Source organism: Prosopis cineraria, unplaced genomic scaffold, assembly GCF_029017545.1.
Source record: "Prosopis cineraria cultivar Desert tree isolate PC_DT_omini unplaced genomic scaffold, ASM2901754v1 PC4, whole genome shotgun sequence".
NCBI lineage: Eukaryota > Viridiplantae > Streptophyta > Magnoliopsida > Fabales > Fabaceae > Prosopis > Prosopis cineraria.
Window position 1 is genome coordinate 24,891,240 of NW_026555335.1, and position 27,871 is coordinate 24,919,110.

Consider the following 27,871-nt stretch of genomic DNA (forward strand, 5'->3'; position numbering starts at 1 on the left):
GAGTTTTTGGTCAAAATGGGCCAAATGACTAAAATGTGCCAAATGTGTTCAGATTGACATATTGGACTCGTGAGTAGAGAAATGAAGCTTGAGATAAGTTTGTGTGATAGTAAAATCTACGGGTAACCTTTCTAAGTGACAGAAGGGTTGAGGTAACTAAATAACTTTCTTTGTTTGACTGTTTATTGTAATTGTATGCTAGTATGCTATGTAATTGTGTGTGTAAAATGACTTTTGGTTGAAATGAGCATTGAAATTGTGTTTTGTAATGCAAAGTGATATATATATATATATATATGTTATGTATAAGAAAAAGTAAATTGTGGAAAGGGAACCTTAAATGGTTTGAGAAAGCATGATTTGAGTGGTGGGAGTTCACTCGAATATAGGGGATGATAAAGACCATATGGTAAGGTTTCCTTAAAACCCTGTTAGGGTACAGTGTTGGAAACAATTCTCCTTAGTGCCTTGAAAGGTGCTATGTTAGAGAAGATCTCCTGAGTGCTTATTAAGGTACTATGTTGGAGATGAAGATTCCTTAGTATCTTTGTGATATAGGTAGGAGTCAACGATGCCCCATTGTGTGTATTGGTGGAAAATCATAGTTCATATTATGTGTTAGAACATCTTTGGCTGGGTGATTCTACTACTGCAGATGAGCTCAAGACTAATAAGTGTATGCATTGGTTTGAGATGAGCCTATGGTTTCATGTAGGGGTGATTTGCAGGTTTGGTTGGTAAAGATCATGTTAGTATTTTATGATATGATGAAATATCTTGAGAAAGCACGGAATCCTTCGGGGTTGATAAAAAGTGGAAAATGAAATGCGATATGATGTAAATACTACTTTATGAGGTTTTAATGATATACTATGTTTACTTTCATATTGTTACATGTGATAGTCAATAGAAGTGAGTTATTCTATTACTAAGATTTTTTTCTCACCCTTGTGGTTACATGTTTACAGGACCAAGAAGTGAGCAGGCTAAGGGAAGAGATCCGGACTAGCTTGAGTTGAGAAGCCATATACTCTGAGGTTATGTAATGAACTGAAGTGAAATACTATATATATGAGTGTATATGAGTTGCCATAGGTTGCATGCATGTATTGAATTGAGTTTTTATGAAGTCTAGCCCAATTGGTGGTATATGTGGTGAAATGAAACAAAAAAAGGGCTATAACTTTGAGTATATATATGAAATGGTTGTTTGTGTAAGTGAATCTTAACCCAAGATAAATTATAAGGAAATGAGTAATTTAGGGGCTAAGATTGTATTGTGATTATGTGTTGGTGAATCTTAAGCCAAAAGATAAAATTATGAGGAAAAGAGTAATTTAAGGGCTAAGATTGTATTATAAATATGATTGCATATGTTTGTATATGTATGAGTTAAGAAGTAGCCAAGTGGGCTATGTTATGCCAAGAAATGGCATAGTTTGTGAAATTAGTAAACTGTGAAAATTGGCCGTAGAGGGGTCAAATTTTGATATATGTGTATGATTGTGAATAATTATGGTCAATTAATTAGGTATATTAGATCCTTTTGGACTTAGTTTAAGGCTTAGTATGGTCTAATGAGAGAAAGAGATCAATTTAAGAGCTTGGGTGTGCAAAATTTTTAGAAAAAGTGACTTTTTGCACTTGGGTGTTTGAATTATGATCAGACCATTAGATCGTGTCCAAACCTATCTCATTAGTTAATACATGAGCTAAGCTTCGTGTAGGCACTTGAATCACTTCGATCGAATGTCGTATGAGAAATGGAAGTTCATTATTTTTGCTATCAAAATGACAGCAAAAATCCATATAGGCGCACCGTGGCGCATGTCACAGACAGGATGAGCATATAGCTCTATGCCACATGCCACAACACACTAATCGTCTGTCACAGTGCATGAACTAAAATTTAGTTTTATTTTGTGTGATGAAATGTATGCATTTGAGTTAGGAATGCTGGTGGGTTATATCCATTATGTGTTTGAAAAGTATATGATTTATTTCTACTATGTTTTTTCTGATTGATTTGTGATTTAACTGATTTTATCAAGTCTTTGGCTGAAGCTTTTGAAATGAATTTGATTATTGTAAATGATGTGAGCTAATGGTAACACCATAGTCTTCTCTTATATGGTGTGGATATATAGGAGGAGGTTACAAAGGGTCTTTAAGTGTTAAAGTGCCATAGTCAAATACTTTTTCAACAATGCAGGGACCCTCCTACTTTGATTGAAGTTTCCCTACCATCAATTTTAGTCTTGTTTTCAATTTCAGCACTTCGTCTCCAACTTGGAAGTGCTTCCTCAAGATAGACTTGTCATGGAGAAGCTTTGTTCTCTCTTTGTAAAGCTTGGAACTCTCATAATCCTCTAATCTCATCTCTTCTAGTTCTTGAATTTGAAGATTCCTTGTAGCAGACACTTCGTCCTCATCAAAAGAACAAGCCTTGATGCCCTATATGCTTTATGCTCTATCTCCAGTGGCAAGTAGCATTGCTTCCCATATATCAACTGAAAGGGTGACATGCCAATTGGTATCTTTTATGCTATCCTATGGGCCTACAATGCTTCTTCTAACCTTGTGCTCCAATCCTTCCTACTTGGCTTGACAATCTTCTGAAGGATGGACTTGATTTTTTTGTTAGAGCATTCGGCTAAACCATTGGTTTGAGGATGGTATGATGTTAAAATCTTGTGTAACACACCAAACTTCTCAACAAGGAAAGAAATTGTCTTGTTGTAAAAATGGGTACCTTGGTCACTTATAATGGCTCTTGGAACACCAAACCTGTAAAATACATGAGATAAAAGAAACTTTGCCACAACTATGGCATCATTAGTCCTAGTAGGTATAGCCTCAACCTACCTTAATAGAAAATCAACACAAAGTAAGATATACTCAAATCCATTGGAATTATGAAAAGGACCCATGAAATCCATAACCTACACATCAAATATTCACAAAATATAATAGGCATTTGCAGCATTTCATGTCTCTTCCCTAAACTCCGAAATAATTGGCATTCATGACAAGAGTTGCAAAATTCATAAGCATCTTTAAAGAGTAAAGGCCAATGTAAACCACAATCAACAATCTTTTGACTAGTTTGTCTAGCACCAAAGTGTCCCCCACAAGCATAAGTGTGACACATTTTCAAAAGATCCTCAAGTTCAACGTCAAGAACACAACTTCTAATCACATTATCACTACATAGACTCCATAAAATAGGTGAATCCCAAATGTAATATCTACTCTCCTTAGTGAATTTCTCTTTAACATGCCTATTCCTTCTACTTGGATACACATTATGCATGATTAAATTAACTAAATCAGAATACCAAGTAGAACTATTATAGGAAATAGCACAAAGAGACTTATCTCTAAACTCATCATAAGGAGACTCAAGGGAAGAGTTTACCATGGTAGTGTCAAATGGAAGCCTACTCAAGTGATCGGCTACATTGTTGGTGGCTCCACTTCTATCAATAATCCATCTAAGCAGTCTTAGCTTGCTATCGAATCTTCAAGAGGTATTCTACATGGTCAGTGAAACAAATAACTTTAGAGTGAAGCAAGTATGGTCTAAACTTATCAAGAGCAAAAACCAAGGCATACAACTCTTTCTTAGTGGTTATGTAGTTACATTGTGCCTTCTTAAGTATTCTAGAAGCATAAGCAATGACATATAAAACTCTATTCTCCATTTGTCCTAACATGGCTCCCACTATATAATTAGAAGCATCACGAGAAATTTGAAAAAGGACAAGCCAATTTGAGCTCTTTAAAATAAGAGGTGTCAAAAGCTTAGCTTTCAAGGCATTAAAAGCACACTTACAAGCATCATTGAATTCAAAATTCATGCCTTTTGAAGGAGTTGAGATAAGGGATGTGTAATATTTAAAAAATCCTTTATGAATCTTCTATAAAAACTAACGTGACCCAATAAAGATCTCAAGTCCTTGACATTGGATAGATAAGGCAAAGATAAGATAACTTCAATCTTTGCTTTATCAACCTCAATGCCTTGGCTAGAGACTAAGTGGCTAAGGACAATCCTTTGCTCAACCATAAAATGACATTTCTCAAACTTTAAAACCCAATTATTTTCAACACATCTAGCAAGCACTTTATCCAAATTTCGCAAGCAAGAAGAATAAGACTCTCTGTGTATAGTAGAATCATCCATGAAAACTTCCATACAATTCTCAATAAAATCACTAAAAATACCAAACATGCAACTTTGAAAAGTATCCAGGGCATTGCACAACTCGAAGGGCATTCTCCTATAAGCAAAAGTACCAAAAGGACAAGTAAAAGTAGTTTTGTGCTAATTAAAAAGGTCGATAGAAATTTAAAAATAACTACTATAACCATCCAAAAAGCAATAATGTGACTTCCTGCCCAACCTCTCTAACATTTTATCAATAAAAGGGAAAGGGAAATGGTCTTTCTTAGTGGCATTATTCAACCTTCTATAGTCAGTGCACACACACCAACTATTTTGGACCCTAGTAAGAATCAACTCATTATTTTCATTCATAACAACCGTTATCCCCGGCAATGGCGCCACTTGAAAAGCCCTAAGTCATATCAAACTTTCAAAGAAATTAGAATGTAGTTGAGTACACCCTAAGTCATTAAATCCCAAGAGACCAAACTTAAGCAACCAAAGGCAATTCAAAAACCATTTTCATAAGTTAAAAACAATGTTGGTTTGATAAAAATAAAGAAGAGAAATATTTTTGGTTTTCTAAATTTTTAAGTAAAAATGAATGGAAGTAAAATTGAGTCAAACAAAAAAATAGGTGAATTCTCCAAGTTTTGAATCCATTCCACAATCATAGACTCCTTAATTCCATGAGCTTGGTCCCTGTGTGACTCAATTGACAAAATACAAGCCTAATGACTACTAGGACTAAGTAAATGTGGCTTAGACCAAGACACATAACCTCTGAACAATTGCCAAACTTTGATAACACCAATCACATTGAATTTTTGCCTTGCTAAAACATTATTTTAACGCTTAAAACTATTAAATTTAGACAATTAACTCCTCATTAAGACCTAATGGAAGCTGAATGAATCAAATAAATTAAGCAAGAAACAAGAATAATTTGAATTCAGTAAGTAATAATCATTAAAGCATAAACTCAAACACTTGAGATGCATAAATTCAATGGAAAATGTAACCAAAAAAATCTGATCATCAACAAGATAAATGATATCAAATTAATTCAATCAATCTAACCAGAGTCAATGAATTAAATTCAAAATCTTAATGAATTAAAATCAGATTTAAGCTGTAACAGAACTGAAACCAAGAAAATATGAAGCTCAAGTGAAATTTCATCATCTTGGAAAACCCTTGAAGATTTAGCCTCTCTTTTCACTCTCTACAGCTACTGACTAAATGAGAGGTCCTTGAGAAACTACTATGAACGAGCTGAACCGTGAGCTAGTAAGTGACCAAATTGAAAATCAAGAGAATGAGTGTCTAATGTGTGAGATGGCCAGCCTGTGTGACAAACTCTAGTATTTGCATTGAACAAGCTTGAGATCGAGATGAACAGAACTGGAGGTGTGAACCATGGCGTGCAGCAAGCTCTCACAGAAGATGAGCGATTGAGTGCATGTAATAAGTGGTGCATCTCTGATGGCCAAGAAGAGCTGAGCGATGACTGTGTGTGATGGACTAAACTAAGGGGAAGCAATATAGTGGCTGAGCGGTAGTGACGGTGCGATCTCTCTCTGACTAAACTTGAACTCTGTCAGACATCAATGGTTGCTAGTGTATCGTTCCCTAAAATCCTAGCTCCAGTGTTCCTACCATTTAGGTCTATCTGCTTTCCCTAGTGTTCTAGCTCTCACTTTTTTTTGAAAAGTCAAAGCTAGTTTGAAAAAGGAAAAAGAGAAAATCACCATATTTGGCCCATGACTTTCTTAAAACACAAAACAAACAAAATAAAAATTAATCTTATTTAACTGAACTAACTAAAGTCCTAAAAATGAGAATAAAAATTGCCCAAATAATAAAATATATCAAGGAATTGAAATTCTAAATTAAAAGAATTAATTCCAATAAATTGTGCAAAATGACTAAAATGCCCCTAATGCTAAAACTCAATGCTAATGAGCTGAAGATCAATCTAATGCTAAAACCATGCATATAAGGGTCTAAACCAATAAAATATGGTTACAAATGTAAAATACAAGTGTGCAAAATATGTGATTTATCAGTGCATAATTTCCAATAAGCTCCCCTCCATCTCTTGAAGTATTTTCCTCTTTGCACGCTTACACTTATAGATACTTATGTTCACCTTCACCTTCACCTCTCGAAGTATTTTAGTGGGAGGTATAAAAATTAACTTTATGTATTTTATTGTAGAATTATGTCGACTAGTAACACTATTACACTATCGTTACCATCAATCCTTAAGAGGGATAAACTCAATGGGATGAACTGTCTTGACTAGTTCAGAAACTTGAGAATTATTCTCAAGCAGGAGAGAAAGGCATATGTCCTAGATGAGCCCATTCTATAGGAGCCTATGGCTAATGCTTCAAGAGCTTAAAGGGATGCTTATGTGAAGCACACCAATGAGTCAATAGATATAGGATGCCTAATGCTAGCTACTATGGTTCCAAAACTTCAAATAGATTTGGAACACTTAGAGGCTCATGAGATGATTATACATCTTAAGGAAATGTTTTAGCAATAGGCAAGGCAAGAGAGGTATGAGACCATAAAGGCCTTACACTCCTGCAAGATGGTTGAGGGTGCATTAGTTAGAACTCATGTTTTAAAGATAAAGAGCTATATTGATCACCTTGAGAGGCTCGAATTTTCCCTAAGCCAATAGTTAGCTACATATTTGATCTTGAACTCACTCCCGAAAAGTTATGACCAATTTGTTATGAACTATAATATGAATGACATGGAGAAATCCATTTCTGAACTATAGGGGATACTTAAACTATTGAGCAAAACATTAAGAAAAAACCTAGCACTATTTTGATGATTTAGAAAGGAAAGGGTATAAAAAAGAAGGGTAAGGGCAAGGGTAAGGGAAAGGGTAAAGGCTCAGATAGTAAGACCAAAGAGTCAAATAAGCTCGAAACCAAGCCTCCAAAGGAAGGAGTTTGCTTCTTTTGCAATTAGTCATTGGAAGAAGAACTGCAAGCTCTACCTGGAAGATCTAAAAAGAAGAATGACAGTGGGGCTACTCCTTCAGGTATTTATATTATAAACATTCACCTTTCTACTTCTTCTACATGGGTATTAGATATTATATATGGTTTTTACATTTGTACAAATGTGCATGGTCTCAAAAATAGTAAAAGGTTGATAAAGGGTGAAGTAGACCTATGAGATAAAAATAGAGCAAGAGTTGCTACTTTAGCTGTAGGCATTTATGAATTACTTTTACCCAGTGGGCTTTTGTTAGTTTTGAACAATTGATATTATGTTCCAACTTTGAGTAGTAACATTGTTTCTCTTTCTTATTTGGATAAGAAAGGTTTTACTTCTATTACTATGAATGGTAAATGTTCTATTTATTGAAATGACATTTGTATGCTAATAGTGATTTGCATTTTGGTCAGTATCTTTTAAATCTGGAGCATCCTAGTAATGAAAACATCTATAACATAACAACCAAAAGGAACAAGTCGAACAATTTGAATCCAACCTACCTGTGGCATTGTCATCTCAGCCATATAAATGGGAAACATATTTCTAAGCTCCATCAAGATGGACTTCTTAACTTATTTAGGTTTGAATTTTATGACACTTACAAATCTTGTTTTCTGGGAAAGATGACGAAAGCACCTTTTACTGGGCATAATGAGAGGACTAATGACTTATTAGGACTCATACATACAGATGTATGTAGACCAATGAGTACAATTTCCAGAGGGGGTTATCTGTACTTTATTACTTTTATTGATGACTATAGTAGATATGGATATATCTGCCTAATGAGACATGAATTTGAATCTTTTGAAATGTTTAAAATATTCTAAAATAAAATACAAAACCAACTTGGCAAGACTATTAAAACTATTCAATCTGATTGAGGAGGTGAATATTTAAGTGAAGAATTCATTAACTATCTTAGGAGTTGTGGGATAGTCTCACAATTAACTCCTTTAGCAACACCATAATAGATTGGTGTTTCTGAGTGAAGAAATCAGACACTATTAAATATGGTTTAATCTATGATGAGTCAAGTAAATCTTCCACCATCTTTTTAGGGCCATACACTAGAAACAACTATGTTCACACTTAACCGTGTTCTATCTAAGTCAATTGAGAAGACAATATATGAGATATAGATAGGGAAGAAACATAGTTTGTCTTTTCTCAAGATTTAGGGATGTGAGGTTTATGTTAAGAAACAAGCCCTAGAAAAGTTAGTACTTAAACCCATAAAGTGCCTTTTTATAGGGTATCCTAAAGAAATAAAGGGATACTATATCTACAATCTAATCGATAACAAAGTGTTTGTAATTCAAAATGGTGTCTTTTTAGAAATAAAATTTATCTTTAAGAGGACCAGTGGGAGTAAGATACATCTTAAAGAAATTTAAGCACCATAAAATAGCATAGAGTCATAGATGGAAAACCGAGAAGACTTATAAGAAGCAATTAAGTCTCCTCAAGTAGCACAAGGTCCACGAAGGTCTAATAGGACACGACATCATCCTTAGAGATATGGATTTTTGATAAATGAATGTCGTGATGTGTTACTCATTGAAAACAATGAGCCAACTGTTAGACATTGTGCCCTAGGGCTAATCATTGTACTATGCACATTGTTATTTAATAAATTTCTCTTTTGTTATCATATTAATTGCATGTTCACTATGATAATTGTATCCTTAGATAAATTACAGTGATTGTCCTAAATGTCCCTGGCTGATCAGCTATAAGAGAGCATAGATGAAATAAGACTAGTATGACTTTGATTAATTATAGAGATATAAATTAAAGTTATAGGCACTTGAAAGAGTACAAGGTGGTAGACCGACTCGCTATAAGAAAGCTGCATGGTACAAGTCATAAGCTTATCTCATATGTAACCATATCACTAAGCCTTTTGACTTGAGATCATCATGGATTCTTACATGATGACCACTGAACTTTGATCTAGTCAAAAGTTACCTTTGATCGAATGATCATAAAGGCTATGATTGAGTTTAATGATATTCATGCAGAGGAATACAAGTGGTCAAGATAGAATTTGCCCCTCACATTAACTAAGAGATATTACTGGGCCCCTTGATGAGTAAGACTGAAAAATATATAGCCACACTACAATGGAAAGGGTTTTTCTATTGCTACAGTCAGTCCACTTAGAGAGTGAGAAAGTAATGGTCCGATAAAGGAGAATGACAATTTCATGTCTCACACTTGACCGAAATATCATGTGACAAAAGGGATGTGATACAGTTACATGATAGGTTATATCAGATCGTCGATCCCCATGTGAATTAGGTAGTTACAATTTCTTACTAGAGGCCACTTGTGACTTGTAGGCTAGTAGCATAATTAGTCTACTGCCAACTTCATATGGGCCTACAAGGTCATACACAAGAATAGCCCAACTCAAGCTATAATGTCCAAGTTCATTAAATATGGAATATGTCTAGATTCAATGAATGTAATATAGGGTGAATGAATTATATATATATTTGAATATTTATTTGATAAATATATATATATGAAATATAAAATTCAATATGTAATTATATATATATATTTTTGAATTATATATATTCATGTATGTATGTATATATATGATATATATATATATCTATATATTTGTATATAAATATGATATATGAAATTAAATATATGTAATATAATATATATTTTTGAAATATATGTGTATATATATTCATGTATATATATAATATAATATGCATATGTGATATATATTACATTACATTATATTATATATTATATTATATTATATCATGTTAGTTTTCAATTTAATTTTATATGATAGATTAAATTTAATAACTAACATGATATGAGAGAATATCATGTTAGGTTTATAATTTGAATTTATAAGATAAATTTAAATTAGATATGATATTATAGATTTCATTCATGAGATATATTTATCTAATATTTTCTTTGGCTCATTAAAGGATGACTAAAACCCTAATCTATATATATGGTATAGGAAGGGGCGTGCTCATTAAGAGAGAGTTAGAAAAATTTTGATAGCAAAATACTTTGAGAGCCACAAAACACCCTAAAGAAAAGGAAACTGACATTCAAAGATGAATGGACGCGGAGGCGCTAGCACGCTGTTCAAGTTGGGAAGCTGTTCATGTGGATACCAGTAGAGGAAGCAGATCTACATTATTAGCTCTTGAGATCCAAACTCTTGAAGAGAATGCATGTTAAGAGCTCATAATTAAAAAGTAACTCTTCTATCCAGCTTAGCTTAAATGAGTTCATTTGGTCCACATAGGGATAGGGATTTAAAAATTTAATCTTCCGCTGTGCCTCCTTATCCAACAAAACTATAGTCTGAAAGTGAGATAAAACACATTTGGCTAGGTGATTCTACCACTGAAGGTGAGCTGAAGGCCAATTAGAGTGTATATTGATCTAAGGCGAGCCTACGGTTTCGAGTCGGGGTGATTCGGAGGTTCAGATGGTAGAGATCATGCTTGTGTTAGTAAAGTGGTGAAAAGTGGTGTAAGGAGGTGAAATGTGAAACATTGAGGTGATTTAAGTGAAACTTATGATATATGTTATGTTAAATGGTATATTATAATTTACTTTCAATAGTTGCATGTGATAGTCGATAAGAGTGAGTTATTCTATTACTGAGATTATTATCTGAGCCTTGTGGTTACATTTTTATAGGACAAAGTAGTGATCGGGTTAAGGGAAAAAGTCAGGACTAGCTTAAAGTTGTTAGAGCCATATAATCTTAGAGTTTGTGTAATGAACTAATCTGGTGTGAATTTTGTGTATATGAGTTGCCATAGAGCTTCATGCTTGATTTAAATGTTTGTAAGTTGTTGAATGAAGAAATTCTAATGAACGTTATGAGTTTTGGTGAATCTTAGCCCATATGTGGAAATTATGATGAATTGAGTAATTTGAAGCTAAGATTGAATTGTGATTGTGTTGTGAGTATCTAAAATTTTGAATATGTGGTGAAACGGGCTAAGTAGGCTGAGTTATATTAAATTATGCTAAATTTATGAAATGTGAAAATTGATCGTTGAGGGATCAAATTCAGTATAGGTGTATATATGTGATATATTATAGTTAATTAGGTTTATTAGGTCCTTTAGGACTTGATTTAAGGCTTTATGTGGTCTAATAAGAGAAAGGAATTGATTTGAGTGCTTGGATGTGTGAAATTTTTATAAAAAGTGACCTTTTGCAAAAAGGTGTCTAGATTTTAGTTAGACTATTAGATTGTGTCCAAACCTAGCTTATTAATTATTTAGCTTATGAGATAAGCTTTATGCGGGCGTTTAAATCACTCTGACTGAACAAAATATGTGAAAATAGCACATGCTTGAAGTTCATTATTTTTACTGTCAAATGATAGCAGAAAATTTAGACTGGCACGCCATGGTGCATAGTGTCTCATGTTATGGTACATGACATAGATAAGAACTAGGCATGTGGCTCTATGCCACACGGTCCACATGTTGCATGCCACGACATGTGACACAGTAAGAAGAATTCACACCGCACACATTTGCTTCAACCCAAAACACAATCCTTCAACCTATACCTAGTTATACAACATCTTAATATGTCAAATCATCACATAATCATCCAAATCTCTAATCCCACACTAATTACCACTTTACCTTCAATTAATAGCTAATTACAGGATTAAGAAATTCAGGATGTTATAGAAGGCATGTGGAAAGATGAGTGAGGTTGGTCAGATTGGGTTTTTAAAGTTGAGGAAGTGTCAACCATGTGAATAGAACCTTCTCTAAAAATCTTTATGATCCAGCTTATCTTCTTGCCTTAGACTTCATTCTTGAGCCTTAAAGATCCTTAGGTAATCCATGATTCTATCCAAATTGCTAATTAAGCATAGCATCATGTTGTCGAGACCTTTTATATCATTCCTTAGATGCACCACTACTGATCAAGTTTATGTAATCCTCCCCTTATGCCATCATCATATAAGAAGAAGATTAATATGATCACCACACAATTTATAAACTGTAATATCAATATTCTATTTGAAAAGCTTAGGCCCAAGACTTGATTTTCAAAATCATCATAATTCTCAACTAAATCAACACCAAATAGAGTTTAGCATAGTAAAAGAAAACATATGTAACCATTAGAGTACATGCATGCTCTTATAACAAAGAAATGAAGTCAAAATTTAAGCCATGCGTCATGGCATGCACCACATGCATCATGGCATGTGGCATAAAAACAAGAGCTAACCCTCTATGTGTCATGCGCCGTAGTGTAAGCAAGCTGTGGGCCGTGGCGCACATGATAATTTTTGCAATCGTCATATGACAATTCACAAGGTGAATTTCTGACATGTGCCATTTCCATATATGAAGACTGATCAGCGTCATTCAAGTGCCAACACGAAGCTTATTTTATAAGTTATCTAATGAGATAAGTTTAGACATGATCCAATGGTCCGATCAAAATTTAGACATCTAGATACAAACAATTACTTTTTCTAAAAATTTAGCACACCCAAGTGCTCAAATTGATCACATTATCCTATTAGACCATTCTAGGCCTTGAATTAAGTCCAAAAGAATCTAACACACCTGATTGACCACTTTTATAACATACATATGCATAGATCAAGATTTGGTAGTTCAATAGCCCATTACTACAAATATAAACCTTTCACAACTTAGCTCAAAAACATCCCTCTAGCTATTTTCATTACATATCACCATAAATTTACTTCTTAATCACTACTAGCATATTTATCACATGTTCATAACTAAATCATAGCCTCTGTTTCACATTTCAACACATACATATGCGTATAGACTAAGACTCACTAAAATCACTACAAATTTCCACAATTCCCAACTTAAAATATGCATGCAAGTCTTATGGAAACTTATATACAAGATTATATGAAGATGAGTTCATTACATTAACTCAAGGATTTTATAACAGTGGCACAACTATGCTAGTCTCGACTCTTTCCCTTTGCCTTAGTTACTATCCTAGCCTGTAAAAAATGTAATCACGGGGTGAGATAAAAATTTTAATAATAGAATAACTCTTTGTTAATGACTATCACATGTAACCATAAGTAAGTATATCAAAAAAATACATTTAAACATAACACATTTCATAAATTTCATTTCAAATCGCATTAGCATATATCGTTTCACTTCTTTCGAAACCATATTCAATACTTTTAGAAATCATATTCTCATCAATTCACTACTAATAACAAATAACATGATCTTAACTACCCAAACCTCCAAATCAACCTGACTCAAAACCATAAGCTCATCTTAGACCAACATACACATGTATTGGCCTTGAGCTCACCTTTAGTGGTAGAATCACTTGACCAAAGGTATTCTATTACACTTCTGGTCTATGGTTTTTCTTATTACACACAATGGGGTATCGTTGATCCTAACACCATATCATATTGATACTAAGGAGTCTAAATCTTCAACATCGAACCTTATTAGGTATTAAGGAGATAATCTCCAATACCAAACCTCTCATAAGATACTAAGAAGATACAATTCTCCAACATCACACCCTATAATGTGCCTAATCCATCCAGACTTTACCATTTTCAATCACCCAATCAACAATACAATCACAAATAAATATCAGAGTAATAGCCCTTTATTTAATTTCAAATTATAGGATTCTAACTTCTTAAAATATATACTCAAATAAGAGGGTTAGTGGAAGTGCAAACATATTTATAAGACTCAACAAGACACAACATCTCAACCTTAAAAAAGGGCCATGCATTGTAGTTTGTGCCACATGCACCACAGCATGTGGTATATAGCAACGTGCTCTATTTATGTTTGTGCCATGTGGTGTGGCAAGGCACATTGTGTGTTGCAACACATATGACAGCAATTTCTGCTATCATATGACAAGTCCAAAGATGAACTTTCATTACGTGCCATTTCGATATCTAACGTCCAATTGGAGTGATTTAAGTGCCTACATGAAGCTTAAAACATGTACTAACTAATGGAACAAGTTTATACTCAATCTAATGGTCTAATCTAAAATTAGATAGCCAGGTGTAAAAAGTCACTTTTTTTTTCAAAACTTACACCTTAAGTGCTCAATTCTCATTTCATGTCCTATTAGACCATTTCGAGCCTTGAACTAAGTCCAAAAGGATTATATCCACCTAATTAACACTTTTAACCACATATATCAAGTCAATTACTCAAATCAACTTCTCAATGCTGCATTACACACTTGTGGACTTATATGAGGCACAACATATACAACACATATTTACATATATACAATTTGACTTGTTCCACTTTAAACCCTCCGACTCTTAAATATAGGGCTTCGCCTCACCATATGGTTGGAAATCACAATATACTTGACTCTCCCAAATGGGGCACTACATCACCATTTGTGTCAAGTTATCACACATATACATAATTTACATATACACAAGTGGAACAAGTTACATAACAACACATGCTTGATTAGCATCTAAGCTTAACCACGTACCCTCTTACTGGGGCACCTTTAGCAAGATGTAACATTATATATATATATATATATATATGTAAGCAAGTTTTCACAACATAATTCATATGCAAACTCACTTATGCATCTTAGTTGGCAATTTAAACTTTAACAACATATTATACATTTATTTCACTCAATCGTAGTCATACCACTATCAAATAAAGCTACTCTTTACTCACTTGCTTTCTTAGCCTTCTCATGCTTTCTTTACCTATGTTCAAAAGTAACAAAGTGAGACATATGTCCCAGTAACTTAAAGGTAACCCTAATTACCAATTAGTAAGCAAAATCATAAACAATAGATAAACTAGCATGTGTTTCAATAAAAGTAATACCATGTGCATATACAATAATTCATTCTCATCAATATCATCATGCTTATACAATGCATTCTTAGTTCTACCTAGTAAGGTAATCTCTATGCTCAAACTAGGACATCCAGTCACATAGAATAAGGCCCACCATATTACTGCTTAGACCAGGTAATCCTCTTCGTGTAAGGGTGGTCTCCTAAGTTCATTATAGTCGAGTTAAACTCTACACTGTAGATCATCGAGACTTCCTAGTCTTATGCAGAGTAAGACCATGACCCCCTACCCTAGTCTAGGGTAACCTTGTAGATCATTCCATATCCTAGGTCTATCGTGGAGAAGTCAAGCTCTATACTTTGTGTAACATCCTAGAAAATTAATCGCAACATGGACCCATTAAAGTGTTATTAATGGTCATGTGCATTAATGGAACCTAGTGGACCCATTGGGTGTGAATGGGTAGTGATTTATAGGTTGATAGAATAATATGTGTGGAGATAATGTGTTGGTAAATCCTCAAGATTGAGACAGTGATAATAACCATATGGTATGGATATAGTGAGGTTCGATTTTGGCACCATTCAAGCTTGGGGAGAAGCTTTGGAGGCGTTTTTTATATAAGCGATAAACCTTTGACCTCTCAAAGGTTTGAGGTAATCGAAGGAAACTTAATCTTTATAGTTGAATATTAATTGTGTTATGAAATGTGGTTTATGATTTAAATTAATGCATATTGGCAATGTGTTTGACTTGTGAAATGGTTTTAAAAAGGAAAACCTCGATTATGCCACCCTTTGTGATTTGTGAACTTGATTTTAGTTTGTTATCGTGGGTGGAGAATTGTGATGAGAATGTGTTGAGTTGTAGAGTATTTAAGTATATGTGAGTTTATGTTCCATGAATTGATTATTTAAAATTCATATCATGTGAAATGTGCATAACATGATCATTGACAGGAGTTTGCCTAGGGAAAGGAGTAAATTGATTTTAAATCCACATGGTACTGACAGTGACTGCTAGAATCAGGAACTTGCTTTGGCACTGACCGTTGGAATTAGGGGGTAGCCCTTAGTACATGGTTGATTTGGGACTGTCCCATTTATTCTACGAGGGACTCGAACCTAAATAGTCTCCACCAATTCATGAGGAGGCTAGATTAGGGGTATGACACCCTATGGTTATTAGTATTGGGGAAACTAGATTACATAATTGAGTAAGTTAACCCTAACTCTGTAGCTCCTTACAAGTGGAAAGCTGAGCTAGTTCATAAAGGACGTATCCACATGATAGCCACTGGTTTCATGTTAGAGGTAACAGGATGGTATAAGGTTGGCATTTGATCATGCATATAAGTCTAGCCACATGGTTGTTAGTATTGTGGTCCGGCATATGTGAGGGGTGCAGGGTTAGTAGTATTGTAACCCTGTATCGTGCATTGAGATTTAAAAGCAAATATATGTGTTTTTGAGTTTGGTCACATAGTTGTTAGTTTTGTGAACCATAGCCAAGTGTTTATATGTGATATTTGAGTATTTGCCTAATTGCATCTATTTTACAATTGATATACAACTGTATAGTTTAGGTGAAACTTGGTTGCTGAGTGGTTGTACTCACCCCTCAATTCTCAATATTTTTAAGGCCTAGCTCATCAAATCCAAGTCAGGAAAAACACACGAAAGCCTAGGATTGTGAAGTAATCCTCTATATGCCTCCTTTATGTTGTTTTATGTGTATATGTTATTGTATTTCCAACTAGCAACATTTGACATTATTTTTCACTACTTCCATTATTTTGTGTACAACTTGTGTATTTTATGCCTAGAGTTAGTGAGTTTTGGTTATGAACCTGTGGTTAGGACCAAAATACTTGTACAAGTAGAAACATGTGTAATTTGAAAGATTTGAAATGAAATTAGTGATTTTGTGCAATGTTTTCGTCCACCATGTGGTTTGTAAAAATTAGAGTTGAGTGGTAATTTCATGACATATGTGTGGTGTATTGCTCGAGTCTGTTAGAGTCAATTTGTAACATCCTAAAACTTCAAATCTGGAAAAATGGATTAATTAAGGGATAAATTAGTTAAAAATATGATTAATTTATTTAATTATATTTTTGGGTGGCTAGTTGGATTTTTGGGTCATATTTGGCTCTAAATTAAGATAGGATGAAAGTCGGATCAAGTCGGGAGGCATCAGGGGGAGCAAAATCAAGTTATTGCTTGCTGTGTCATGAGCTGCGGCTTGCGTGGCATGCGCTGCGACGCACGGCATAGCAGGCAACTTAAAATTTTGAGAATTATCAGAAATTGATAGATTTTGGGGTGGAAAATGTAGAGCATGAAGGGGGTAACTTTGGGTACTGCTAGGGCATCAATTTGGAAGGATTTTAAGATGATTTGAGCCTTCAAACTCTTGGGTAAGTTTCCTACCCTTTTCCTCTACCTTTTCATCTCATTTTTCATGGGATTTGAAAGAGTAAGAATTTGGTCTGATTGGATTAAGCCATGAGTCAATGTTTTGAAGGTTTCTATTGACTCTAAAGGTTTAATTTAGGTTTATTAATCTTGGATATGGGGTAATAGGAAGCTACTTTCTTGTTTGGTGAATTTTGGATCAAGCCCTAACTTAATCATAGGGTATTAAAATGTGATAAGTTGAACTATTGAGTTTTATATTGTGATAGAGTTAGAAAGTGACTTGAAGAGATGATGTGAACAAATTTTAATCTTGACAAGTCTATTTGTTGAGAATATGAGTAAGAAGTGGGAGAATTAGGAGGTTAATATTAGCTAATGGTGTTATGTTAATCAAAAATTAATATATATATATATATATTACTTGTTATTGTAGATTGTGGTGTGGGAAGACTTACCTTGACACAAGAAGAGAATTAGTATCACGGGTAACCCTTTTAGTAACAAAAGGGTTGAGATAACTAGATAATTTGCATTGTTTATTACCTTATATAAGTTATTCTCAAGTTGCTTTTCTATGAATTGTTGAGTATATATGTATAAATTCCTTAAAGGTTAACTATTTTAGAAAATGAGTGGAGTATTGCTTTGTAAAATTCTATATTTTTAAAGTAAATGGTAGGATTTTGTTATATTTGTTTAGAAAGTTGTTTATGCATGTTCAAGAGGAGATATGTAGTAAAATGTGGCATATTAGAGGGTGGGAGGTCACCCTAGCGGAGATAGTGAAGATTAGGTTCATATGGTATTGCTGGCACCTCGAGACGCTAGGTATAGTACTTACTCTCCTTAGTGCCCGAAAATGGGTGTGGTGTTGGAGACTTACTCTCCTTAGTACCCAAAAGGGTGCGGAGTTGGAGACTATGCTCCTTAGCATCCGTAGGATGCAGAGTTGGAGTAACAACACCCTAATTACTTGTAATAGGGGGAACCAGTAGTCCAAAAGTAGTTTAGGACACCTTGGCTAGGTAGTCCTATTATGGATGGTGAGCTTGGGAACCATACATGTGGTTTGGTTCTATGAAATAGCTTAATAGTTCGGTTGGGAGTATTGGAGGACCGAATGGTTAGGGATCATACATGCCAATTTTGTGGTGATCTTACATGATGTGATTATGTTACTTATGTTAATGCTTGTTTATAACTTGGCATGTTAATCAATAATGTAAATTATCTTAGTTACTGAGATTTTTATCTCACCCCATAGATTATCATTTTACAAGTACTACTAGTGAGATTGAGCTAGGGAGGGAATCGGGCAGGGGCTAGCATATCTGCTACATTCTTAGTAATGCCCGATTTTAGTTTGAGTGGTGTACATAAACTTGTTATATGATATTATATGTTACCAACTAGGAATGCATATCATTTTGATTGGTTGCACTTGTTTCATACTATATTGTTGTGTATTTTAGCCCAATATTGTATATGAGGTGAATATGTGGTAATTTTTGTGGTGATAGACTAAAATACTAATACAAGTGCAAGGAATGTTTTATCTATGTGGTGACAATGTGTTTGTAGTGTATCATGCGGCAATAGAAGCCAAATAACATATATGATGTTGATTTGGTATTTTGGCCATATTGGGCAAAATGGCCATTGAGTGGCCTAATTTTGTGTTTGGTATGTTTTTATGTGTTTGATTGGTCACTCAAGTGTATTTTGGTCCATTGGACTTGGTTCAAGCCTTACAATAGGTTAATGGTATAAGTTATGAGTTTTGGGTACTTTGATGGTTAAAAATTTCTTTAGAAAATTGACTTTTGCTCTGAGTATCTAAAATTCTCATATGATATTGGATCAAAATGAAACTTGTACCATTAGATAGCTTATTGAATAAGCTTCGTGTGGGCACTTGAATTACTCTAATCGGACATCGTATGTGAAAATGGCATGCGTTCGAAATTTGTCCAGAAAAGCTATCATGATAGCATTGCTGTCATGGACAGGTGCGCCGCGGCGCATTTCGCGCAAGTCATGGTGCATGGTATAGAAAGAAAACTTGGCTTTGTGCCACATGCCACGGCACACAGACCACGAACCACGGCGCATAGACCAAAACACTCAAAAATGACATTTTTAGCCCTGTTTTGAACCAGTTTGTTTCCCTAAACTTTTCCTTGCTTCCAATACCTATATAAATCATTAAGTTTGAGCTCAAACTATCAATTTAAAGGGTTTTATGGAATCCCAAAAATTTCACAATTATTTTCAAAAGATTATTAGTTTTAACCCTTATATGGATAATGTGAGCTTAAGAGCAATCCTTGCTCCTAATTATGATTATTTGTTGTGATTGTGTGGTAAATTTTAGTAATGTCAAGGGGCACATTACACCATTGAGTGTGGTTGGATGGTTAATGTAGGCTATTGGCATTGTGGTTGAGTTAGAATTTGTGGAAGAGTGGTCAAAAGGGGTTTTAGAGTCTAACTTTTCATAGAAAAAGAGTTTGAGTATAAAACTAGTGCCATTACCTAGAGCTAGGAGAAAGCTCCGTGTAGATACCAAAAACACCTCAATCGAATGTCAGACAGAAATTTGAGATGCTTTAGAAGTTTGCTCCCTTTGTTGTCTAATAATAACACTAATGCTTTTAAATTTGCGCAATGTTCCATGGTGCATGGCATAGAGAAGACAAGCCATGGCGCATGTTTTATTTTTTGCACAAAATCTATTTTTGAGTTTTAAAACTCATTGTGTTGGGTCCCATTTGTCTTTCAAACTTCCATAGTTTTTTCAAACTCTAATTTGGTCCTAATAAATATTGTTTGAGATTTTAAATATTGAATTTGGAATTCCATTCTAAATGATTTCAGAAATTTCCTTTTAATGGAATTTTACAACTTCAGTTATCCTTTAAGTGTTAATCCCTTGATTACTATAATTTCAGAGTTAATGATAGTTATGTAAGGGAAGACTTTTATTCTGGATAATCAGGATTCTTCTCCTAGGTCTATCCTAATGAAGTTAAGCTCTACGCTATGAATCATCAGGACTTCCTAAGCCTCCTCATAGTAGGGCCGTGTCTTTCCACCATAATCTAGGATATTCTTGCGGATGCAATGCATGGCAATGCATATGTTACCTTAAATTTATTTCAATCAATACTTACACACCCACATGCTTTCTTTTACAATATTGCTACTCTATTAATAACACAATGCAGTTATATATAAATACTTGTAAACAATTTTACAAACAAACAAGTAAAAGGGTTACTCTAGTTATCTTTAATCCTTATTACTAAAGGTTACCAATCACACTAAGCTCCCAAGGACATAGATTCTCACAAGAAATGCCACAAGTGCTTAATCTACACAACATAATGCCCTTAAGTCAATTTTCAACATTTCACATAAGCATTGATTTGGCTAAATTGAATCCCTTAACACACACAATGGTCCAACTAATGCCTTTTGAATTCATTAATCCATTATCTATAGTCATTTTCCTTATTAGCTATTCAAATGACCATAACAACCTCCTACCATATTCATTCATCCAATTTCACCATTCAACCTACTTTCTTAAGGTAAATGAACCTAAATCCTCAAAGCTTAACTATTCAACTCCACACTTGTAATAAAACCTTAGTTCTATATTTAATAATCTATTTTTGAAACTTTTTTTTAGATTCCAACACCTTATAACTTCATAATTTAATTTTTCAATTGATGAATTCAATAAAAATAGGGTAGAAATTAAGTGTAGGGTTGTCCAATACTTACCCAGCAAGTCACTAATTGAAGTAGACTCCAAACTTCCATATATTACTTGCCCCAACAAATGAGAACCACTTCTTCTCTCTAGCTGCAATTCCCAGCACTCCTTCTTCTGATTTCATGAGTTGATCATATTGACTTTAAGTGATTCCTGCACAATATGTTGTGGCTCACATAGCTTCCACCATGGTGTGTGGTACAATGAGTCTAATCTCACTTGTGCTTGTGCATTATGTCTCAAATTGTTGTTCTACCATTCAATCTTATCAATACAACATCCAATCAACACAAATTATTAACTCAACATCCAAACCACAATCAATCCACTAATTACTAATTTACCCCTGATTAGCAACTAGTTCTTGAGATTGAAATTCAAGATGTTACACACCCTGTTGGGTACTAAGGAGAATAATACCATATGGTCTTTCCTTACTTCTCCCTATAGGTGAACTACCACCCCTATAATCATGCTTTCATTTAACCACATTTCCATATTATATACAACCATACACACACACACACACACACACACACATAATCACAAAACATACAAAATCATAAGTTTAGTTCTTTAAAAGTCAATGTCATACAACAAACATTTAGTTGGCAAACATGCTTGTTCTAAAATCATTTCATGTAGTAATACTTATACTTCTAAACAATTACAATAAATAATTGTATAGAGGAAGTTATTTGGTTACCTTAACCCTTCTATCATAAGAAAGGTTATCCATGATATTTTCTCATTTGCTAACTCATCTTTACCAAGTTTTCTTCTCACTCTATGTGTGGATTATGCCAATCTACACATAATTGGCATAATTAGTCAATTGATCCAATTAACCAAAAATGCTTTATTATTAATTAACGCTATAACTGGCTATCCATTTCTTTCCACTTACTCAATCTAAGTTCATTACTACTCAATTACCAATTTCTATCACTTTTAATGATTCTGTTTCGCTTCTGTAATGCTCTTATTGACATTACCATATGCTCTACTACAATCAATCCAAATCACTTTCAAATCATTTAATTTGAAAACATTAAAAGCCTTGGGATCCCAAGAAAAGGTTTTTAGAAATCATTTTATTAATCATTCAAGTTATAAAACCTTATACACAATAAAAGCACTAGATATACACATGTCAAAGGCTAATAAAACATGTGTACTATAATCAAATTAAGTCAAATTTGGCACTGGCATGTGGCATAGAGACCACAATCGGTCGCTATGTGCCATACATCGATGCATGCGAGTACATACACCATGGTGCACATACTTGAAATTGCTGTCAATAGGTAGTTTCTAATACGAAATTCAGATATGTGCCATTTTTACATCCAATGTCTGATTAAGATGGTTCAAGCACCCATATGTAGCTTGTTTTGAAATCTAACTAATGACACTGGTTTCATGTCAATCCAATATTTCTATCAAAAATTAAACACCTAAGTGCATTTTGACCATTTTAACCATATTGTATCATATATATATATATATTATACGTCATAGCTAAATTAACACTTTCACATATAAATCATACTTCAAACACTTTTACACTTTAGCATGATCATCTATCCACCAATCCTCTAAAGCTCACTGACACAAAACTATAGGCTCTCTTAGATCAACCACTTATTGACCTAAGCATACTTTAGGTGGTAGAAATACCCGACCAAAGGTAATCTAACCTACTTATGGACTATAGTTTCCTTCTTCACACACTTGTGCTAGAGGCACCGTTGACTCTTAGCTGTACTTTAATAGGTACTAGGGAGTTGCCAGACTATCAGATGTCCATGGTAACAGTCTCATAATATGCTATACCAGATTACTTATGGTACTAGCCTATATAATGTTGCACCAGATGTCCCATGGTGCTAGCCCGACCATGTGGATTTTTCACTCATATATCTCCACACACACACACATCCCCACATATCTTAGGTGAACTCCCACCCTCTATGATCATGTTCTTTCACAATAATCACTACTTTCAATCACATTTCCACATCACACACTTTTATATAATATATATATATATATATCAATTGAAACCCATAACCTTTCACAAATCGATTTTCAAGCTAAAACCAGTTGCAATGTCAAATCATACATAAAACTTATAAAACAACAAAGTTCCCATTTTGTATTTACTTCGACATAGTTATGATAGTTAATAAACATAATAAACTATATGATTACCTCAACCCTTTTGTCCGATAGAAAGGCTAACCTATGTAATTTCCTTACTCGAATCTCTTTCTACTTACCTACTCATTACACACTAAAATCTACACAAAAAATAGCATTCAAAGTCAATTTCACTATTGAAAAAAGTGCCAATTATCACAATTAAGCACCTAATCATTATCAATTCCACAATGGATACTCGACTACACACATTACCCCTGATTATCCCTCATTACCAACTTTAACCTTTCTAGCTAAATTTTTTCTTACTACTCTCTCTTTAGATTAGGGCAAATCTTGCCTGCAGTTTTAAGCTTTATTGTTCCAATCTAAACTAATCATAAAGTACTAGTTTAGTTTCGAAGAACCTTTCTATTACTATAAGGTAAGAAATCATTACTTAAACTTCCTAAATTCAATTTCTTACTAGTTACAACTAAGAGAAAATAGGGTAGAATCGGAGGTTAAGGTAGTACATGACTTACCTAATAAGTAACAAGTTAGAAACACTGCACTTGCTCCTAATTTTACTTCCCCTAGCACATTCCCTACTCTTTTCCATGCCAGAACTCTTCTCCTCTGTTTCTCTCTTATGTTTCACAAGCTGGACATGTCCCTATTAATCAAAGTTCTGCACCATGCATTGTAATGTATCTATCCCTTACCACGACATATGGCACAGTAAGGAAAATCCTCACTATGCTCACACGCTCTGCTTCGGGATTTGCTCTTCTACTTGTATCTATTTATATAACATCCCAATAGGTCAAAAGAACACTTCACTATTCAAAACCCTAATCCTACAGTAAATCACTAATTCATCCACCAATCCATCATTAATGTAGGATTAGAAATTCAGGATGTTACAGCTTTTACACAATTTTCACCCCATTTCTCCTCTTATTTAGGGCCAAATGAAGCCTAAAGCTTTAAAACTCTATCATTTAACTCCAAACTAGTTATAAAGCTTTAATTTAATTCCCAAGAATGTTTTTATTTCTATAGGGTAAGAAACTAGCCCCTCAAATTTTCCCGATTCAGTTTCTCTATAACTTATGCTAAGAGAAATTATAATAGAAATAGAGGTAAGGGCTATATGAAGCTTACCTGATAAGTATCTTCCAATACTCCAAAAATTGATGCCTTAGAGCCACTTTCTCTCTTCTCTTATCCTTTCACGTTTTTCTCTCTTTCCTTCTTAAACACATGAGCTGGAAATGCATAAATCTGGTCATTTTTTGTGCTTGTGCCACGGTGCAAGCAGCTTGTGCTATGGCACGTGTCATATTGAGGAGAATCCTCAACACGCGTACACACATCATCTTAAAACATGATTCTTTAACCCTATCTATCCATTCAGCATCCCAAAGGCTCAAATCATCAAAATTTCTAATCATTTGGTAATTACTAATTCACCTTAATTAGTAACTAATTATAATATTAGAAAATCAAGATGTTACAACTTGCCTTTAATGCCATTGAGAATTTTATATAGAAAGGCATTTGACACGTCACTTAGTGGAGTTAGCATCTACAGTAGAGGTTGAGAGGTTGAAGTACTATCAGCAACTTTCTTCTTCATTTTGCTTTTCTTTCTTACTACAGAGCAGGATCAGCAACTTCATCTTCTTCTTAAGGAACAAAATTATTCCCATCTAATTTAAACTTCATCTTAAAGAGAGAAATATCTCTGAATTCTTCAAGTTCCAGTACTGCTCTTTTAGTATATTAGACTTGAAATCTCCTTAAAATTGCAAATATTATAGTTGGAAAATAGAGATTTATATCCTTCTTTTATTCCTTCTTCCTTTTGTGTACACTGTTGAAGCATATAGCATTTTGGTCAATATGTAGTGATACATATTGATCTTTTGCTTCTTGGTTAATCTTGTTAGCAACTCAATCTCAAACTCTGTGTAAGTGTTAAAGGTAGTCCTCTTGTTGATAAAGAATCTTGCCACAACATATGCTAGCATTTTATACTTAAAGGGGAAAGAAGTGGGTCTGAAGATAAAACCAAGCTTAAGTACCTTATCTAGCACTTCTTCTATCGTCATGATCACTTTCTATTTATCTTCAATAGAGTAGAATCTGGGAGCATTCCTCTAAGTTGCTTGATCATATTCTTAAAGCTCCAGACCTTTTGCTTCTATCCCCAAGATATGTCCTAAGCTTTTGGTTGTGAAGAACATGGGATAGCCTCTATCATTAGCCTTATATGTTTTCTTTTGCTTGTCCTAGCCAAAACTTGCATAGAAAGTCTTTACCACTTTTGTTAAGTAGTTTATATTGAGCTCTAGAAAGCCTTTGTAGACACTTAAATAATCATCTCTATTAAAGTTGTGAGCTTGGATAAAACAGTCATATTTTGTGTAGTGACTAGTTACCACCATGCTTGAGGAGAAAAACTAATTGAATCTTTTCAGGTATTTAATGCTCAATAGCTTCCCTCATGTGTACTTGCTTTAGAAAAATTTCTAAAAGGCATATTACTGCCATCTAGAGATAGTTCTCGTCCTAGTCTGATTAGAGCCTCATCTTATTGACCAATTGAAGTAGGCTTAGAAGTTATTGTAGGTTTCCTTATCTTTCTTCGTGTTCTGGTCCTTATGGATGATCGACTGGCGATTTATTGCCTTATGCAATTAAGGCCTTAGAGTATTTTATAACATCTAAAATTTCTAATCCTATACTAATGATTGATTATGGAATGAATTAGTAATTTAATAGATTATTATTTTAGGTAGTAAAGTATTATATTGACTCCTCAGGATGTTATATAAACAAATATGAGAGGAAGAATGAGGTCTCATGGCAGAGCATGAGAGTGCAGTGAGGTTTTCCCTTACTATGCCATGCACTATGGTGGACAATGGATGCGTCACAATGCATGTGCAAAACTTTGATAAATGACTTTATGTCTACTAGTGAAAAATAGAAGGAGTCTCAAAGTTAGAGAAGTTAGGCATGGAGAAGGAGCCATTCTCTACTAGGGCAAGCGATTCCAGGAGGAAATGCGACGTTTCCAACCTATTACTTATCGGGTAAGTCTTATACTACCTTAACCTCTAATTCAACCCTATTTTCTTACAGTTTTAACTATTAAGAAATTGAATTTAGAACTTTTAAGGGAATGATTTCTTACCATATAGTAATAGAAAAGTTCTTTAAAACTAAACTAGTACTTTATAACTAGTTTGAGTCGAAACGATAAAGCTTTAAAGCTATATGCACAATTTGACCTAACCTAGAGAGAGTAGTAAGAGAGAATGTTTTTGTGAGGGAGTTAAAGTTTGTTTTGAGTGGTGATTGGTTGTGATATGTGTGAATAAGTGTGAATTGTGGAAGTGATAGCAATTAAATGTTTAATTGTGGTAATTGGCACTTTTGTCAATGATAAGATTGGTGTTGGTTTGCCAATTTTGTGTAGATTATAGCATGTGACGCATAAATAGTGAAAGGAAACTTGAATAGGGTTGTCGAACATGGGTAACCTTTCTATTAAACAAAAGGGTTGAGGCAATCATATAGTTTATTATGTTTATTAACTATTACAACCGTGTAGAAGTAATTGTATAAACTCTAGATTTGTTAATTTTTATGCATGATTTGTATTAAAAACAAGTTTAGTATGAAATTGATTTATGAAAACAAATTTGGCCTTGTTTGTGAGTTAAATGAAAATGTGGGTTTTGCCCAAATGTGTGATATGGGCAGTTTACAAGCCAATTGTGTGTATGTGTGTTGTATTGTCTGTGTGATTGGTCAATCAGATGTATATTGTCTATTTGGACATGGTCAAGGCCCAAAAGTGGCTAGTGACATACGGTTTCAATTAGTGATGCTCAAGTGGCAAATTTTGACATAAAACGATCAAAATGCACTTATGTGTCCAATTTATAAACAAGATATTAGATTGAAATAAAACTAGTGTTATTAGTTAGATTATGAAACAAGCTTCATAAAGGCACTCGAATTATAACCTCCCTAAGATTAAACCACAATTGACTCTAAATCATGGCAATCTTGGGTTTAACCCTTAAAGGATTACCAAATTGTAAAATTTTGTAAAAGGAATTTCTCAAAATTCTTTCAAAGGAATCCTAATCTCAATAATTCAAATTTCAAACATTATTTAATAAGTCTGTATTAGAGTTTTGAAAGCAAAGCGGAAGCTTGAAAATCAATTGGGACCCAAAATAATGAGTTTTAAAATTCAAAAATAGATTTTGTACAGAAAATGACACGTGCGTCACAGCTTACGGCATGTGCGCTGCAATGTGTCTTCTTTATGCCATGTGCCGCGGCATGAGGTGCCGTGCAACATGGCACATTGTTTGAAATTTGATAGCATCAATGCTGTCATTTGATAGCATGGAAAGCAAACTTTTGACACGTTAATAGAACACAT